This window comes from Vicia villosa, linkage group LG1 (genome assembly GCF_029867415.1).
Source record: "Vicia villosa cultivar HV-30 ecotype Madison, WI linkage group LG1, Vvil1.0, whole genome shotgun sequence".
Taxonomy (NCBI): domain Eukaryota; kingdom Viridiplantae; phylum Streptophyta; class Magnoliopsida; order Fabales; family Fabaceae; genus Vicia; species Vicia villosa.
The window spans coordinates 151,898,203-151,906,146 of record NC_081180.1 but is presented as its reverse complement, the minus strand read 5'-3'; the positions used below and the strand labels follow the sequence as shown (position 1 = coordinate 151,906,146).

The 7,944-nt window shown below is 35.5% G+C and overlaps 1 long non-coding RNA gene across 16 annotated transcripts; it reads left to right on the top strand.

Moving 5' to 3' along the window:
* The first annotated feature begins 1,797 nt into the window (after positions 1–1,797).
* LOC131644471 (uncharacterized) lies at positions 1,798–7,165 on the top strand. Of its 16 annotated transcripts, none has more exons than XR_009296498.1 (12): positions 1,798–2,131; positions 2,308–2,527; positions 2,605–2,630; positions 2,713–2,964; positions 3,076–3,241; positions 3,387–3,911; positions 4,280–4,564; positions 4,689–4,793; positions 4,893–5,311; positions 5,416–5,524; positions 5,826–5,978; positions 6,270–7,165. It is a non-coding gene; the product is annotated as an uncharacterized LOC131644471 (long non-coding RNA). The 16 variants fall into 16 exon arrangements; XR_009296511.1 differs by lacking the exon at positions 2,605–2,630 and having other exon boundaries at positions 1,799–2,131; positions 3,076–3,116; positions 3,207–3,241; XR_009296504.1 differs by lacking the exon at positions 2,605–2,630 and having other exon boundaries at positions 1,800–2,131; positions 3,387–3,645; positions 3,829–3,911; positions 6,270–7,164.
* The last annotated feature ends 779 nt before the right edge of the window (positions 7,166–7,944 follow it).

Below are 7,944 nucleotides of genomic sequence, written 5' to 3'. Positions count from 1 at the left end.
GACCAATTCGTTGACATCTTTCAAAAAATTTGGGGCGCCATTCATATTCCACCAACTGTTTACGTTTATTCCCTTCTGCATCCCTGTAGATATTGATTTCAGATACTAGAGCTTTAGTAATATCCATCTCCACAAGTATGCGAGCATATGAAACTCTCAGTTTGTTTGCTGTGCACTCGTCCGTGACAATCGGATTACCCAAAGCACTACCTATCTTGCTTAAGCTCTTCTGTCCCTAGAGGTGAAGAGGCAAGTGGGGAAGCGTAACCCATATCGGAATAGTACGAAGCATATCGTTCTTTAAGTCAAAATTCGGCTTCCAGTCAGTCAAAAGCATGGGCATGTTGTGTATGGTGTATGGGCCCTTAGTAAGAACCAGATCCTTATCATCCATGGTGTGAAACCGCAAGATAAAATATCCCTCGTCATTGAAGTACATATCAGGTAGCTTGGCGAAATTCCAGTTCCTAGTCATGAACTGCTTGACCGTATTCATACTTAAATCTCCTCCAATCACGTACATGATGAGGGCAGAGTCCCAATACCTAATTTCTTAAGCAATATCTTCCTCGTCAATCTCCACTTCAATTTCTCCATTAACAACCTTTGGAGCCACAAATTCCATCTGTAAACCATTGGAAGGGTTTCTATTTCCACTAATCACATTGACCCATAATTTCTTCGGACTTCCTGGATTCTCTCCTGGTACTAAGATTTCAGCTGCCATGGTTTTAGGTTTATCGACCTTAACATGACTCGGTGTTGCCTCCTGAATAACCTTCGTGCCTTGCTTGCTTTGCTCTTTGGTCCCTGAATTGTTGCTTCCTTTCTCTGTTTCAGCCTGAGAAGACGTCGTTCCACGGTTCGCCGGAGGTAGTGAGGCCTTCTTCGGCCGTCCCCGCCCCTTGCCACTCATGATGAGGGAAACCCTAGTAGAGCACTTTTTGATCTTCTATTTGTTAAAAGAGTTTTTAATCCTAATCCTTAGATATTGAATAGTTGAATTATCACAAAAGTATTTATTTCACACATTTGTTTTTAGTGCAGAATGTGATTGTAATTAGTTATGCAAAATAGCATTTTTGTGAGTGTATCTTGATTGAATTCTCAATCTCAGATTTATCAATGCATTGATTTTAGTGGTGGCAACCCGGCATGCCCGTCCGGCTAAAGTCCGTAAAAAAATGGTGTGGAGCAGGGCGGGCATATTTGAGAGTGCAGGTCTAAAACATTGCCCCGTCCCAAAAAAAAGTGAAGGCGGTGCGGGAAAAATATGCGGGCATTGAATCTTTTAGGCCTAAAAATAATAAAATTGTATAAAAAAACCCATGTCCGCAAAAGTCCGAAAAAAACGAGACTGTGCGGGACGGACATATTAAAGGGAGTGGGCCTAAAATCTTACATGCCTCTTAAAAAAATACGGATAAAACGGACTTTCTCCGCGAGCCGAGTCCATTTTATCACCTCTAATTGAGTTGATGAATCAATCTTGAATGAAATTTATTTTAGTTTTTTCTTTTCTACTGTGCCTTTTTGTTGATAGGTTCCTTATAGTAAGATGATACAAAGAAAAAATAATGGTAATATGGTAAATAAGATATCAATTCTACTACGTTTCAGCTATTGAAGTGGTTGATGTAGAAGTTACTGAATTGATATAGTTATTGTATAGTCATTTTGGTGCAATTTGAATTTCATCATATTGTCTAATTCAATATAAAAATTAATTAGCTATTGATGATGCCTTGAATCTATCATATAAGAAAAGTCTACCATTTGGGACTTTCTTAGGCTATCCACATCAGCAACTCTTCTCTCAATTTTCCACGTCACTTTTCTCAATTTTATGCTCATGCTACGACGGTTACACTTCTCAAATTGCAGTTACTTAAGTATCCTCTTTCTCCTATTCATTTCACGTTACAAACTTTCTCCAAATTCTCTTCATCAATTCATTTCACGTTACAAACTTCCAGCGGTTACTACTCTCCACATTCATCTTCCCCAAATGCTAACCCTAATTCAAATACTCAGTACTTCACACAACCTTTCATCAACCCTTATCACAACCATTACCACAAATTCATCATTGGACCGCAACAGATTCACAACGTGCGGAGCACCGTCATCGGTAACAAATCTTCTTCTTCTACAGCGGTTTCGCAAAAACCGTTTCTCTTTCAAATGCTATTCTCTCCCTTTTCCCATTATCAATCGCATCGCTTCATAAACCCTAATCCATAATTTGTTTTTGTTTTTGTTTCTCACTCGATTCTTTTCTCTCCATATTCCATTCAATTGCATAAGGTGAAAAACAAACCATGGAGCACGGTTGTGACATCAGATTCACGAACAACAATTTGCGGATCCGTCAACAAGCTTCCATTCGCACACTGATTGAAAAACAAACCATGGAGCACGGTTGCGACATCAGATTCACGAACAACAATTTGCGGATCCGTCAACAAGCTTCCATTCGCACACTGATTGAAGCAATTATTGGGTTTTGTCTGAATTTTCAGATAAGGTTTGTTTTTTGATGCAGATTAGATAGATTCCTTTCATGTGCATTTTCTGATCGGTTTTGCTTGAATGGGAAAATAGAGGGAAACAATGTTGGAATTTTGAAGGTGAGATTAATATAGGTATGAATTGGTTCGTTGATTTATTGTTTTTCTTATTTGATTGTGTTTGTGTTTTTGTTAATTATAGGACGGGAACGTGGAAATTGGAGATGAAACGGAGAAATTGAGAACATATAATGGTCCTGTGAAGGATAAGAAAGTGAAACAGCCAAGTGGTAAAGGTGTGAATGCAAGTTTAGTGAGAAAGAACAAAGTCGGGAAAGATGAAGAGGTGGCAGCAACAGCGGCTGTTTCGAATGGTACTTTGAGTTTAGACTCGAATCTGAGGCAGGCGGTTAAGAGCAGACTGTTGAATGACAAGCACACTCGATTGAACAAGGTAATGGTTTCCTTTGATTGTGATTTCTCGGTTTGTTCTTTAGCTTTTTCGATTTGTGCGGTGAAATTGTAGTGTTGGCGTTTACTGATATTGTTTTGCACTTTCTCTCAGCAAGCGGGAAAGTCTGATGCAGTGTCTTCTGAAGCACCAATGTATGAAATGCTTTTTATATTCGTTTTGAATTGTTTGTAATGTTTACGTGCGTTTTTTGGTTTCTTCATTTGCAAATAAATTGGTGAAAGAGCAAGCATCGATGAAGACTCATCTTGATATTGCGGTATGAATATGATATGATTCTAATTTGTGATTAGGCGTGTGTTTTAAGATGTTGAATGCGTGAATGGTGAAATGTATGATGCTTAGGGTTTCGTTTGGCTGTTATATTGAATGATAATTTCTTTTTTTCTTCTGTTTATGTGAAGAATACTAAGCTAAAGAAATCTATGGAGCATATTCGTGCATTAGAAGAAAAATTGCAGAATGCATTCAACGAGAAGACGCTCCTTTGGCTGAGCCTTTTAAATCTAAAGGACTAAAAGTCGTTTCTATTCTGATTAGTATTGGTGTCATTGCTGGAATCAAATAAGCATATAAGAATGGTTTGAATTTAAGTATATTTCATCTGGTGTTTTTGTTAACATTTCATATGCAAGTTTCTTATTTTTCTACTATGGACTGAAGGTACAGTTACCCAAGTCTTTTGATTATTTTCCCTCACTTTCACAGATCTGTTAAATTTTATTTTGTTCATTTTTTTATAATAAGGAATTCATGGTTGGTTTGCAGAATCATGGTTTTTAATTTTATGGTTTACTTTATGCCTTTTGATGTTTAGGGTTCGGATTATTCTTTTTAATTCTATAGGTTCGGATGAAGAATAGTTGAAGGTGTTAACTTTCCATAGGAATGGGTGCGCGTATCAGCCGATGGTTTGGTGATATTTAATGGTAAGAGCATTTTATGGAATTTTGAATGGTCTATCTATTGATTGAAACTGACAGTGTTAATGTTGTCAGCTTTGTTTGTGTGATTCACTGTTAAGGAAAAGGTTGTGATTATTCCAATCCAATTGTTTTAGGCATGATAGCTCTCATAATTTTACTTTGTATGTTACTGTATTATAGTGTTCATAAAATAAATAAATAGATCATGTTGGGGTTTATGGTGATGTTGATGCACACCTTTGATTAAAGCCATGTTGATGCATTTTGAGTAAACCATTGATATACTGCAAATTTCTATATATTTTTTAATCGATGATTTTGAAGGTGAATATTAAAGGAGGTATGGCTTATTGAAATTGTTAACGATGCAGGGAACTTCGAAGCTACTGATGTTGCCAATGCAGTTCTGGATGGAACAGACTGTGTGATGCTTAGTGGTGAGACAGCTGTTGGAGCTTATCCAGAACAAGTGAATGTCTCGGGTTTAACCCCGTGACCCTACCCCTGATAATAACTGAACTGACTTAACATGACGATTATTGTTGATGAATGACATTGGATATTTGAATTTTACAGTGCTGTGACTAAATTGAAATCGGAGAAGAAACCGAAAACCGAAACTCCTAATGCTATCAGATTCTCCCTCCGAACCAGAGGTAATATTTTTATTTTTGTAACAAATTATAACCAACTCTTTTAAACAATATTCATCAAGCAACATGGCTCTGTCACGTGCTCTTTTCCTCTTTGCTATCATTGCTGGTGTCTTCTCAACCATAGCCGTGGCAACAGATTATGTAGTTGGAGATGAAAAGGGTTGGACACTTGGAGTTGATTATCAAGCTTGGGCTGCAAACAAGGCCTTTCATCTTGGAGACACACTCAGTAAGCTCATTCTATTTCTTTTCTATTCATGTCTCTAATGAATATAATGAATTAATTTGTGATAAAATGTTGAATTTAACTTGCATTGCATCATTCAAGTACGTTGCTGGTAAGGACAGTGTGGTGAGAGTAAATGGAAGTGATTTTCAGAGTTGCTCATTTCCTTGGGCAGCACCAGTGTTGGGTAGTGGAAATGATAAAGTGGTATTGACAACATATGGAAGAAGATGGTACATTTCAGGTTTTGCTAACCACTGCAAAAATGGACAAAAGCTTGTCATAACTGTCTTGCCATGACAACAATCACCTTAGTCTCCAATACCTTTACCTTCACCTTCAGCCTTGCCTGTGCCTGCCCCTGAAGCTGCACCGACTCCTAATGCACCATGGACCGCCACTGTTCCCCGTCGATCCATGCTTCCAAAGAAGCTATTCAAAATGATTCACAGAAATATGATGGCTGTTTGAGATTGGATGTTACCTGAAAGAGGGGTTGTTTTTGTACTGTAACTTAAGAGGTATTTTGACATATAACTTAATTTGAAACTTATTTGGTATTAATAAATAGGCTTATGTGTAAATGATTATAATGTAAATTGATAATATTTTGTTTTTCTTTTAGCAAATTTCAGCCTCTTTTGCATTTGTTGGTGCGAGCCTGAATGATTTATTTTCAGGACTACATCATGTGGAGTTTGTTAGAAATTTGTCCGGATAAGTTCACATCTGCTGTAAGTATTAAAGGATCGTTCTATTGTCATTTTTCTTTTAAGTTGCTGCATTTTTGGTAGCATTCAAGAGTAACATCTTTGTAACTCTAAATCAAAACTATACCTCTAAAGTGTTGTTGATAAACCTGTGCTGATATAACAGGTAAAATCCTTAAATATTTTCCCAGTTCACTAAAATTTTATTGAATGTTTCCTTTTTTCTTTACATGGACGGGAAGATATGTGGTTGTATCAGCAATTTTTAAAGAGATTCTATTTCCCTAATATACATTATCTTTCTTGATGACATATTTGCTTGCAGCAGGTCTTTTGGGACTGGTGTGAAGAGCTTCGGATACGGCAGGTTATTTTATTTAGACACCAGTTAGCATGATGTATATGGCTGCTGAGATAATGTGACGGTCATTGAATCCGAATGGAATCGTCCCTGTTTCGATTAATGTCTGAACTGAGTGTATGTGTTTATGAGTTTTTCCTTTGGAATGTATCTGTTGTATATGTATGTTTTTGACTTGTGCATAGAATCTCTGCACTGATTTTAGACAGTTTAGTATATTTGGATATTTTCGAGAATGAATGGAGCTGCTTTAGGATTGAATTGGTGAAATAAGTTTGATGTTTTGTTCTGTTATAAATGAATGAATAGGATTTACAGTGTATCTTTGGTAGATTGTGTAGATTGAAGTGATATCGACATGGTCTTTATGATTTCGATATGATGCTGATATGGTTTTGTATATAATAGTGCAGAGCGGTTCAGCTGGGTCTGGAAATGTTGCCGCAGGATTCTCGGTTTGATTTTTGCGCTGCAACTTGGCTTCTCATGTGCCGGTTCATGGTCAACAATGTTGGAGAAGATGAAAATATCGCCGGCATTTTGGCTGTGATATGCAGATATTGATTTGGAAAAAGTTAAGGAGAACATACTCTCATTACCAAAATATTCTAACTTTTGCATGATAGAGTTTTCTGATATCAGTGGTTCATGAAGATTTTTAGAATCCACAAGAATATTCTTGCAAAGAATGTTAAATGTTCAGTGTGATGCAAAATGTAAGATGTTTCTCTTCACTAACTATCATCATGAATTTGAAAATAACTTGATCAAACTAGCCTCACATTCTTCAAAAACAACTGAAAAGGAACAAATGTGCTAACACACAATCATTTATGCTCTTTTCATGATTTTGATCGGAAGGAGAGCAACCGACTAAGACCACCAAATACATTAATCATTTCCATCCATGAACGTGTAATTGATAATTGCACCACTGAGTGAAGACTAATGGCGTATTATAAAACTAATATCCTACTTACCCCAGTTCTTTGTTGGTTCAGTCCTCCACTTGCTGCAATAAGCAAGTAGCCATTTCACATGCGCTTACGTATAGCAGTTGCATTATCCAATTACCATTGTGAGATAGAAAGTGACATGTAGAAAAATTAAATGATTCATTCCGATATTAACAAATTGTCTAGAGGTAACAAAGTATAAGATGAAACACTTAAATTTTCTCAGTCATCTAATGGAAGGGGCCATGAAAGCCTCTTACAACTGGAACAATTATACACACGCTATAATTAGAAAGAAACATTCATTAATCAAGATATATTTGATAAGTGCTAAAGGAATAAGGACAACTCTTTGCACTTGATCTTTTACATGTTTGTGAAGAAAAAAACGTCGTGTTCTCACGTAACCATTTTTTCTTAAATTCACTCTTAATTGTATTATTAAATCTACAATAATATCAATATTATTTTCTGAGTTACTTTTTATTTTTACTATTCAATTTTTTAATATTATTATTTGTATAACTTTTCTTCTAAATTAATTTTTTTTATTAATACATTTTATTTTGCTCATTTCAAATGCACAAAACGGACGCGGATTGTGTTTTACAAGAAGTTGGTTTTCTCAAATGAAGAAAGTTTTTAGTCATGATTAGACAAGGTTAATTTCATAAATATTTAAATAAACAAACAAATTATTTTGTCTTCTAATTTGGTTGATAAAACGGAAATGTGGTACATGTAAATATTTTAGCATTCAAATGTGGTATATGAAATAAAATGTTCTGTATATAACCAACCTAATTTGCACATTTATTTATCTCATTTATAAGTTGAAAGTTGAATTTGAGATGTCCTTTTGAGTCATTTTTATACTTCCACAATATTGATTGTATAGTCTCGCATATGACTACAAGATTTGTTTCTAAAAGTGCTACGGGACACAACCTGTTAGATATACACAAGAAAAATATTCATACATATCATTTTCAATGTATATTTGAGTATAATTATATCGTACAAAACAATAAGAAACGATAAAAAGTAAAACTACAGATAAAAATCTTTAATATTAATGGAAACATAAAATTACTCATAAAAATATTGAATATTAACGAGAACATGAA